Source organism: Chiloscyllium punctatum, chromosome 23 (genome assembly GCF_047496795.1).
Source record: "Chiloscyllium punctatum isolate Juve2018m chromosome 23, sChiPun1.3, whole genome shotgun sequence".
In the NCBI taxonomy this organism is placed as follows: Eukaryota; Metazoa; Chordata; class Chondrichthyes; order Orectolobiformes; family Hemiscylliidae; genus Chiloscyllium; species Chiloscyllium punctatum.
In genome coordinates this window covers 36,234,463-36,246,611 of record NC_092761.1, presented here as the reverse complement: position 1 = coordinate 36,246,611, position 12,149 = coordinate 36,234,463, and the positions used below count along the sequence as shown (strand labels likewise).

Genomic DNA, 12,149 nt, shown 5'->3' with positions numbered 1-12,149 from the left:
TTCGACCTGAGGCAAGGAGACATTTCTTCCTCAAAATCTAAAGACCCTTTCGATGTTAAAGTTGATTTCCTTATCCAACAGAAAAAGAAAGTAATTACATGACAGCTGAAGAAGAACAACGATGCATTTACTGTTGGTGTACAACGAATGAATGGTGACTGCAGAGAATGAGGGTGATCATGTCGTGGTGTCAGTGCCATTACCACAACATTTCCTGGGAATGCTGCAGTGTCTCCTGCCTCACCACTTAATTTCCACAAAACTGGGAATGAAGGAATGAGAATAAGAGGATGAGAAGCCGAAGTGCTTGTGAAACTGCGGGAAGAATCTCCAGGTTAAAATAGTTGTTAAAAAGAGCGACCTACACGACTGGATTTAAACCAGGAAAATGAAGCCGGAATGCGAGATCAGAATGTACAGCAATTCAAACAGGACACTGAGGTTCTCGATCAGCAACACAATACTTGAGAGAAATAACGAGCTTTCAATACAATGAGCAGGCACCTGTGCGATGGGAGCTGCTTTCACCAGCTAAGCCATGGCGCCACGTTCAAAGCCAGATTTCTCGTCCATATGTGCAATGCCTGAACCACTTGATCACAGGAATTCGAAAACGCGTTTTCTGTATTAATGTTGCTCAGTATGAATGGCAATCAAACTCTGCTTAGGCAAAAACAGTCGTTTCAATGCTGAGCATGCCCCATTAAAAAGGCGCAGAAAAAGACAGTATCCTCTTGCATTGGCATCCAACAGATATTTTTGTCTGTTTAAACTGACAGAATAAAGAGGATGTGCTCATCTCCTCTCGCATCCCATTAACCACGCTAATACACACGCAGGGATTTTCAAACCAAGATGAATAGGATCATTGTTGTGAATTGACAGCAGTAGTGTGTGAGTCATTGCGAACAGTGTGCAATAAATGCTGAACCAATAGCACTGACACTGAGCCTTGCACCATCAGCTCCACACTCACATCTTGTGTTCTGTCTCCTAGGCATCAGTGCATTTGACTTTAATTATTCTACCCTGCACCTCTCCTCAAGTTATTCCCGACCGCTTGCAGTGTCGAATTAGAACATGCAATTATTAGAAATGCATTTCTGGGACACAGTTGTCTTTCAATGGGATAAGATTCACTGACCACCCCTAATTATCCCAAAGATGTCGGGGACGAGTTACTTTTGTTAACTCCTCAAATCCTTAGTATGTAGGTACTGATAAGAAACCGCTAGAGATGGATTTCCTGGATTGCGGAAAGCAGACAGACCCCAAATTGCTAACGTAACACATCCAGGGAAGAGCAGATGGACCCCACTCTGTCAATGTAACTCAACCAGGGGACAGAAGTCTGACATCACACGATCAATGTAACTCAACGATGAAATTATGGCCTGACCGCACTCTGTTCATGTAACTTAACCAGGGAAGAGTAGACTGACGCCACTCTGTCAATGTTAGTCATCCAGGGAAGAGGAGACTGAACCAACACGTTATATGTAACTCACCCAGTAAATGGCAGACTGACACCACTCAGAGAAGACCAGGCTTTACCCATTCTGTCTCTGTCACTCATCCAGGAAAGAGCAGGCTGATTTGATTCTGTCAATGAAACACAAGCAGGGAGACGAGCCTGACCGCACTCTGTCAAAGTAACTCACTCAGAGAAGAGAAGACTTATTCCATTCTGTCTATGTGAATCATCCAGCGAAGACAGTAATGAAATCATCCATGCTGTTAAACTCAGACAGAGAAGAGCAGACTCTCACGATTCTGAGAAAGTAACACGCCCGTGGAGGAGCAGACTGACACCACTCTCTTAACGTAGCTCACCCAGGGAAGAACAGACTGAGTGCACTCTGTGATATTACTCACTTAGAAAGGAGCAGACTGACCCCATTCTGTTAATATGACTCTCCCAGGGAAGAGCAGATGAAGTCCAATCTGTCAATGTGACTCAACCAGGGAAGAGCAATCTGACCTCACGCGATCACTTTAACACAACTAGGAAATTGCAGACTGACGCCCCTCTGTCAATGCAACTCACCCAGGGAAGAGCAGACTGATCCCACACTGTCCAAATAACTCACTCCGTGAAAAGCAGACTGACGCCACTCTGTCCATGTGACTCGAACAGGAAAGAGTAGACTGATGCCACTCTGTCAATGTAACTCACTGAGGGAAGAGCAAACTGACGCCACTCAGTCAGTGCTCCTCACCGAGGGAAGGGCAGACTGACCCCACACTCTCAGTGCAACACAGCAGACTGATCCCACACGGTCAATACAAGTCATTCACTGAAGAGCAGTCTGACCCCACTCTATAAATGTAATTCACTCAGGGAAGAGCAGAGTGACCCCATTCTGTCTATGGCACTCACCCAATGAATGAACACTAACCCCACTCTACCAATGTAACTCGCCAGAGAAGAGCAGACGGAAGCCAGACTGTCAACATAAATTATCGAGGGAAGAGAATACTGACCCGGCTCTTTCTGTTTCACTCAGGCAGGGAAGAGCAGACTGTCACCACTCTGTGAAAGAAATTCGCCCAGAGAAGGGCAGACTGACCCTACTGTATCTGCGTGACTGACACAGGTAAGAGCAACTAATCCAAACCTGTCAATGTATCTCCCTCAGGGAAGAATAGCCTGACCCCTCTCTGTCCATGTTGCTCACCCAGGAAACAGCAGACTTACCCCACTCTGTCTATTTAAGTTCACTAAAATCCTCTGAAGTACGTCCTATCCAGACACTCTCCACATCCCTGTCTCTGTAACCGTGTGCTTTCAATGGCGAATCCAAATAAACTGCAAACGTTTAGAATATCGCAGCAAACCAGAGCTACCACACAGAAATTGGGCGAATGTGCAAACTTCCATCAGGCAGTCACCTAAGCCTGGAATGGAAACCAAACCCAACTGCAGTCGTGATTATAAAATGGTAGAACAGAAACCCAGCAAACAGAATTGCGTCCCTGTGTGTTGCAACGATTCTGAGTATTAATGAAGCCCCCCTTACTGTAGTTAATTTCCATTTTCATCACTGCCAACCTTCTTCAAAGCAGAGCACGCACTTGCTTTTTTCAGACTTCTGATATCCCGCTTCCATCCCACTTTTAACCTAATCATATTTCTGACTTTACAATCTACGTCATAACAGGTTAACAACTGCAGAATGAGCTTTGTTCCCTTCCCCACTGATGTTGAGAGTTGTAATACAGCATATTCGAGTAGGACTTGATGTGCTTGCGGGTGGTGTATTCGCGGCATTATGGCTTCTTTTTTTCGTTTTCGGTCTACTATTTCGAGTTCATTGCGCAGACTTCTGAAGAAGACTCTTTGGAGTCGAAATGGTCACTGTGTTTTCTCTCAGAAGACAGACGTAGCTTTATTCCTGTTCTCTTATAAATTGATCTTCTTCTGATCTTTGCAAGTGAAATAGGGTGCATTACTATTGTCCGTTTTTAGTTTCAAAATCAATAGAAACATGAAGCAGACAATATCAAAGAACATAAAGTTCTGAGTTGTTAAGATAATTTTTGCAGCAATGGTGGAGATGAAGGTCAAATTAAGATAACGGTTCAAGAACATTTAGTCTGAAAGTGGTATGTGACTTTAGTTCCAAATATATGTTTCCGTTCTTCCAGTACATCTTTTTGACTCCCAGAAATCATTGATTGTTTTCTGTATTCACTTTGTTTCGCGATATCTGTCTTCTGTTAGACCAGGGACAACTTGAATTTGCGTCTGCATTGAATAAGATTTCGCTCTTTCTTTCGAGAAGCAAACCTATGCATTATGTAACATTTATCATGCTGATGGCTAAGAAGTTCAAAATGAATTGGGGTTTATGGATCGTGAGCAAGAATGAAGTGATTCACTTGCGAACAGATGTCACCACGCCCTATTCCTACATCGGGCCTGAACGGTCTATTGGCAGAGTTTGCAGAAAGGAAATGTCTAAGTCCTTTGTTTCGTTTGATTTGATACCAATGGTAGTGCTGTTTTGGGGCAGAAATGTGTCAACATCTCTGACGTTAGAGTCAAAATTTAAGTCAGATCTACTCCATGGAGTGTCTTCTCATATCGGAACATGCTGACATGAAAACATCTAGCTCTGACAGCAAAGGTTTTTTCATTAAACTGGGAGTATGTTTAACTAAGCAATTCAGACTGCCAAAATGAATAATTGGCATTTGGTTCTTCAAGCTGAGCTCTCCACACCAACTGCTCCAACGAAGGTCGTGGATAAGATCCCCATCGATTATTTTGGTCAATTTTAGTCTCAGCAACAACCAATTGTTCTGAACAATGGTACCCCACAAGCAGAGGGCTAAGTCTGATTTTCATCGTTAATTTTCAAATTCAGTTCTTAATGCACAGTTTCTTACGAATGTGGACAGCAGAAGACCGTTAACATTCCATTTCTTATATTTCCAGAAAATTCTACTCCGCTGATATCGCCTTGCATTATCACACCTCAAGCCAGGAACCTGGATCAGTCGAGTTCCTTTCCACACATGGAGTTGCTTTTTCTAATTTATTGACTGCTGATATAATAGATAATTGGCCTTGAGAGTCAGTTGTAAATTAGGTTGAACTTTCTCAGCTTGACTTTCAATTGATTTAAAAAAAAATCATCATCTGCAGGTACATGTATTGCATTGCTTCTTGTTTTGCTTAATTCCAAACCCCTGCTCCCGAACATCCAAATTTCACGATAGTTCAACAAATGTTTTGGAACTGAAATCCAAATTCTGCAAAGGAATAAATGACTGTTGAAAGATTTAACGCTGTGAGCAGGATTCGAACCTGCGCAGGAAAACCCCATTGGTTTATCAAATCCAACGTCTTAACCTCTCGGCCATCACAGCTGCAGCCAAATTTGCCAATTTTCATAGTAAAAGAACTGAATTAATGAAATGCGTAATTTGAAGAACAAATTGTCAAGACTCAGAGATTTCGCCAAATCCTTTGCAGAGACCCAGACGAATGTTACCTTAGCAGATTGACAGGCTTTCACCGCAAACTAGATCCTGACACAGCTGAAGTTTTGGAAATGATTCTTCGTCGAATTTTAGAGTCACGGATGTACACCACATGAAGAGAGGATCATTGTCTCACTGCGTCCGATCGACTTTGACTCAATTGCTCATCTTCTGGTGCCAAAGTTGTTTTTAAATATTCAGCAAAATATGGTATTAGAAATACTGATGCTAAGTCCATAAACACTAGCTATATTCATAAAAGAAAAATCGGAATGAGAAAGAATGCAGAACCAATTTACAGGAATGGATCCAGCAACTCATCCGTAAGTTCTGACATCAGGTAATGAACTTATGAGTACAAGAGAGGAAGATTGACCGAAGATTTGGAACTTGAAATCGTCTTGACGGAATTATTTGCAAAGTTTTTGCGGTTGTTCTAGAGTCATCAAGTCCTTGAACAATACAACATGGAAAGTGGCCCTTCTTTCCAACTTGCCCATGGTGGACAGTTATCCTATATTAATAGGTCCCATTTGCCAACATTTGGCCCACATCCCTCTAACCCTTGTTACTCATATATCCATCCAGATGCCATTAAATGTTACAGCTGTACCAGTCTCCAACAATTTCTCTGGCAGCTCCTTCTGGACACGACTGAAAAAGTTGCCCCTGACGTCCCTTTTAAATCTTTAACCACTAATTTTAAACCGATGTTTTCTAAATTTTGACTTCCTCACCAGCAGGAAAACACCTTGACGAGTAAACCTATCCATGTCCCTCATGATTTAATAAATAGCAGCGATTTGACTTTATCATCCTTGTCAGGAGGGAGATGTGTGGAGATTATTATCGAAGGTGTGAAGTAAAAAGTCTGATGGACAGATTTTTAGAATTGCATCTTGGAGAAGTTTTTAATAAGTCATTGAAGTCTAGTAGCAGCTGTTGAAGTCTGTTGTGAAAGCTGCAGAAGGATTTCAGGGAATGAGAACGAAGCATTATTTCCAATGTATTGTGGCTCAGTTCGACCGCACTTGGACTACAGTATGAGGAATTATAATCCTCAATTTAGGAAAGATACTAATGCCATATGAGGACTATCACGAATTGTAATTAGTCTTGATGTCATGGATGAAAGTTAGTCCTGTGAATTGAAATTGGGCAAATCCGGTCTTTTTTTTTAACAGTTTCAAAACAACAGAGGCAATTTCATTGAGAGTTGTAAACTATTTGAAGAGATAAACAGGGTGGTGCAATTAAATTTTGTTCCCTCATCGGTGAATCTAGAAGCAGGAGAGGACAATTTTAAAATGAAGCATTGTGATTTATGACCAGGATGAGAAATATTGATTTTTGTCTTAGCCTTGAGAAGTCTCACTATTCAGCACTACAGTGAGCCTTGGATATTTGGTCTTTGAATGCATCACTATCAGCCTGACCTGCCGACACTTACTGCATCACTATAGACCTGACCCCTCACACTTACCCACTTAATATCAGCGTGAACCCCTCAAAGTTACTGCATCACTATCCATCTGGCGCCCTCACATTTACTGCGCCACTTTCACTTCGAGACCCTCATTTTGACTGCGACATTATTAGCCTGACTGCTAAACACTTACTTTGTCCTATCAGTCACGCCCTTACACTTCCTATGTTACTATTACCCTGACTCCTTACGCTTACCGTGTCACTACAACACTGCTTCCTAAAAGTTACTATGTCACTATCACCTTGACCCTCTCACATGTACTGCGCCACAATCACTCTGACCACCTCACACCTACTGCTTCACTATGAGCTTCAACACTCACACTGACAGCGTCACTAACAGCCTGACCCCCTCATTATTACTGCTTTGGTATCTCTCTGATCCCCTCAGAATTACTGCGCCACAATCAGTCTGTCCCCTCATACTTAATGCGTCACTATCCCTCTGGCACCCTCATACTTCCTGCATCACTCACACCCTGACACATGCGCACCTACTGCATCCCTATCAGCCAAACCCCACTCACTAACGGCGTCACTCTCCCTCTAACTTGCTCACACTTAATGCATCCCCATAACCTTGACACTCTCTCACTTTGTGCATCAATATCAGCCTGACCCCCTCACGCTTACTGCATCATTACCAGCCTGATCCCTTCAAATCTACTGTGTCACTATCAGATTGACCCACTCATACTTACAGCATCACTATCACCTTGACCCCCCAAACTTAGTGAGTCCAGATCACACTGAACCTTTCACTCTTCTTGCGTCACCTTCAGCCAGACCCTGCACACTATCACTCTGACCTCCTCATACTTGGTGCATCACTATAACTCTATCCCACCCACACCGTGTGTGTCACTATCACCCTGACAACTCATACTCACTGCATCACTATTATACTGACTCCATAACAATTAGTATGTCATTATCAGCCTGACCTCTTACACTTACTGTGTCACTCTCAACCTGTCCCCTCACATTTCCTGTGTCACTCTCAATCTGACACCCTCAAAGTGTCTGCATCACTGTCACCCCGAACACGTCACACGTACTGCATGGGTGTCTACCTGAAACCTCACGCTTATTGCGTCACTATCATCCTGAGTGGCTCACACTTACTGCGTCACTAGCACACCAACACTCTTACTTCTACTGCGTCACTATCGGCCTGAAACCTCACACGTACTACATCACTATTAGCCTGACCCGCTCACACGTTTTGCGTCACTATTACCCTGACCCCCTCACAATTGCTGTGTCGCTATTAGCCTGAGCCCCTCACTATCACGCTGATCAAGCTCACAATTACAGCATCACTATCAACCTGACCCCCTCACACTTTCTCTGTCATTATCACCCTGACCCTCTCACACGTAATGCGTCACTGTCACACTGAGACACTCACACTTTCTGCGTCGTTATCAGCTGGACCTGCCAGCACACAGCGTCACTATCAACCTGGCCCCTCACACTTGCATGCCTCAATATCAGCGTGAACCCCTCACACTTACTGCATCACTGTCCATCTGCCATCCTCACACTTACTGCACCAGTTTCACCTTGACATCCTCATTTTTACTGCATCACTATCAGCCTGACAGCCACACACATATTGTGTCACTATCAGTGACGCCCTCGCACTTCCTATGTTAATATCACGCTCACTCCTAAAACCTACTGCGTCACTGTCAGCCTGACTCCATCACACTTTTTGTGTCAGTACCTGACTGACGCTTCACTGCGTCAATATCACACTGATCCACTCACACTTTTTGTATCAGTTTCAGTCTGACACCTCGCACTTACTGTATAACTAAAACTCTCCCCCCCCCCACACTGACTGTGTCACTCTCAGCCTGACCCCTTCATACTTACTGCGTCAATATCAGTCTGACCCCTCAGACTTACTGTGTCAATCTCACTCTGATCTCCTCACATTTACTGCGTCAGTTTCACCCTGACCCACTCACACAGTCTTTGCCATTTTCACAATGCCGGCCTTATTTTTATTGCGTTCCCATCAGCCTAACCGCCACACACTTATTGTGTCACTTTCAGTCACGCCCTCACACTTCCCATGTTACTATCACCCTGAATCCTTACACTTATTGTGTCATTATCAGGCTGACCCCTCACACTTACTGTGTCACGATCAGCCTGACTCCATCACATTTATTGTGTCAGTATCAGACTGACGCCTCACACTTACCTTGTCACTAAAACACTGCCCCGTCACATTGACTGTGTCACTATCAGCCTGACCCCCTCACACTTACTGCTTCACAATCCCAATGCCCCTCTCTCACTTACGACGTCATTTAAACCCTGACACCCCACACTTGCTGTGGCACTATCACACTGAGGGCCGTACACTTGGTGTCACTGTCATCCTGACCCCTTACACTTACTGCGTCACTATCACACTGGTATCTCACACCCACTGTGTCACTATCATCCTGAGCCGCTTACACCTATTACGTCACTATCACTTTGACCCCAACACTCTAACTGCATCAATATCAGCCTGACCATTTCACACATACTGTGCCACTACCAGGTTGACTCCCTCACATATACTGCGTCACTATCAGGCTTACCCCCTCATGCTTACTGCGTCACTATCACCCTGACTCCCCAATCTTACTGCATCAAGAGCATTGTGCCCCCATACACTTACAGCGTAACTATCATCCTGACAACGTCACACTTACTGCGTCACTATCAGCTTCAACACTCACATTTACTGCGTCACTTCTAGCACTACCCCTGCTCACTTACTACATCCCTAACCGCCTTACCCCCTCACATTTACTTCATCACGATGAGCCTGAGACACTCACACTTACAGCTTTAATACAACCTGGCCCTGAGAGAGCATCTACATCACTGTCACCTGCGTCACTATCACACTGACATCTCACACTCACTGCGTCACTATCACCCTGACCCCTCACAATTACTGCATCACTACAACCTTACCCCCTGAAAGCATCTGCGTAACTGACACCCTGAACCCATCACACTTGCCATGTCACCATCACAATGACACATTCACACAGTCTGCTTCACTGTCATCCTGACACCTCACACTCACTGGATAACTACCATCCTCCCCCTCATACTGACCTGTCACTATCATCCAAAGCTGCTCACACGTATTGCGTTCCTATCACTCTGGTCCCAACACACTTCCTGCATTAGGATCACTCTGACTCACTGACACTTACTGCATCACTATGAGCCTGACCTCTCACACATACTTTGACACTATCAGCCTGACCCCCTCACACTTACTGCTTCACTATCAGACTGACCCCTCACACTTACCGCATCACTAACAGCCTGACACCTCACACTTACTGCGTCACTATTCCCCTAACACTTCCCTTTTATTGGACACTATCAGCCTGACGCTCTCAACTTACTGTGTCACTACCAGCCTGAACGCACACACTTACTCCCTCACTATCACCCTGACTGTCTCACACTCACTGCGTCAGTCTCTGCCTGACCCCATCACACTTACTACGTCACTATCACCCTGCCCCCTCCCACTTTATGCGTCAGGATCAACCTGACAGAGTAACACCTACTGCATCACTATCAGCCTGATCTCCTTCCAATTACTGCATCACTATCAGCCTGACCACTCACTCTTACTGCGTCACTGTCACACTGACCCCTCACACGAAGTGCTTCACTATCACCCTGACCACCTCACACTTACTGCGTCACTATTGGTCTGATCCCTCAGACTTAATGCATCACTATCACTCTGACCCCCCTCACTGCGTGACTATCGGCAAGGCGATATATAGTATAAAGGGAATATGTGAAAACCGTCAGGCTCCATGTTATGAGGCGTCTTGCAAATGTGTCGGGTCCATTCTACAAATGTAAAAAATAAACTTTTTCTTTGTTCTTGGTAGCATTTGCGTCAAGTCGATTGAAATTCCACGTCAGTAAACTCGGGGGCTCGCCTGGGACCCTGCAACTTGGTAAGATTTTGAAGATTCCCAGGAGGTGTACGTGCCACTGCCTTGAAGGTCTTTCACTTCTTCTCGAGCGCTGAATTGGCCCCTTTGAGTGAGAGGACTGGGGATAAGTGGATCGCCCCAGAGTCGCGTTCCGAATCGAATAGGTTCAGGGTAAGAGTTGTGGCTAAAGTAATCCACCATAGAGACTCGTTCGAAGAGAATAGACGAACCAGGAAGAGGGACCAGTGAACTCTCATGTCGTATTCGAGTAAAACTCAAGGGAAAGGATTGCCGTCTCTAGAGAGTTTAAGAGACAGCAAGATTAACGGTGGTTTGAGACTTGGAGCCACCATGGGTAGCGTTGGAGTCGCCAAAGCTGTACCGGTTACGTGGGTTCTGGTTTGTGAAAACCAAAGCAATGAGGTGGTCGTGCCCATGAGAGGGGACCACCGGAGGTAAAAGCAAGTTATATTGGCAAAAATAAGATTATGGTATCGTGAGAGAGAGAGAGATAGACAGATAGACAGACAGAGAGAGATGAACACTTTTCCAATATCCATGAAAATCGGCTCCAGCAAGAGCAAACAAAAAAAGGGTCGACAGATAACTCGGAATGGTCAAGAAAAAATACAATATATGCGAAATAATTATGGCCCAGTTTCTGTAAAACAGTTAAAAATGTAAATCAAGGAATGTGTTTTTCTGGAGGAAGGAAGTTTTAGCAATATTCAGTTGCAAATGCTGAGGTCACCGTTGGAGGAGAGAGAGAAGGAGAAATGGAAGGGTAAAATAGAACCTGTGAATTGGAGTGCTTACCACATGTTGAAGGCTGAGCTTGATTTCAGGGAAAGAAAATCCCGAAATAAAGATAGATCAAGTACACGTTCAAACACCAGTGCACATGCACACACACACACGGAAAACAACCTAATGACGCTGGACAGTGTCTGAAGACTGGATCAGATCCTGACCTTAATGGGTGCCCTCGAAGAGTTACAGCCCCCCTACGAGATCCACTTCACGAAGATTCCAAGTCAACTGTCGCCGCCTCAGGGTCGGCTGAATCACCAATAGCATATCGTAACTACAATCAATTGAAGCAAGAATCCCTAAAGAAGTCAAGACAATGTCCCAGTACCTTAAGCGCCTCAAGAAAGTCGATAACGTCTATTGTGGACTGATACCAGCCAAGGACATAACGACGGCAGAGATCACACCATATGAGGCACACCTGAGGAGCAGCTTCATCAATGGAATCAAGTACAAAACAACAAAATAGGTAATAATATACGTATATTACCTGGTACACGGGAAAGTTGAATTATATAGAACAATACGTGATACATACTGAAAAACTACTGGCTCAAGAGAACCATAACCGGAAATTAAAGATGGAACGGCAATCACATGAACCTCAGCTTATTATGATGCAAATGGTCGTTCAGCCGTTGGAGGGAGGAACTGCGGGAAAAGAGAGAGGCACAGGTGGAGTTCGCAAAAGAGGAAGGGATTGCGAAAGTGAGCTTGCAGAGATAGATCTGGCTGGTGATTTTTTTTGCGGAGCAATGGACCACTGGTCAAGACAGTGCCCGCACAGACACCCTCAATCGGTCCTGGAGGCTGGACAGCATGGTGACTGACAGGGGAAGACTAATGTTGAGGTGGCCAGGCTACAAGATACAGGTAAGC

General features: G+C 44.6%; 1 non-coding gene across 1 annotated transcript; it reads right to left on the bottom strand.

Annotated features, from left to right (window-relative positions):
- Window positions 1-4,792: 4,792 nt before the first annotated feature.
- trnai-gau (transfer RNA isoleucine (anticodon GAU)) lies at window positions 4,793-4,875 on the bottom strand. The gene has a single exon. It is a non-coding gene; the product is annotated as a tRNA-Ile (tRNA).
- Window positions 4,876-12,149: the final 7,274 nt, after the last annotated feature.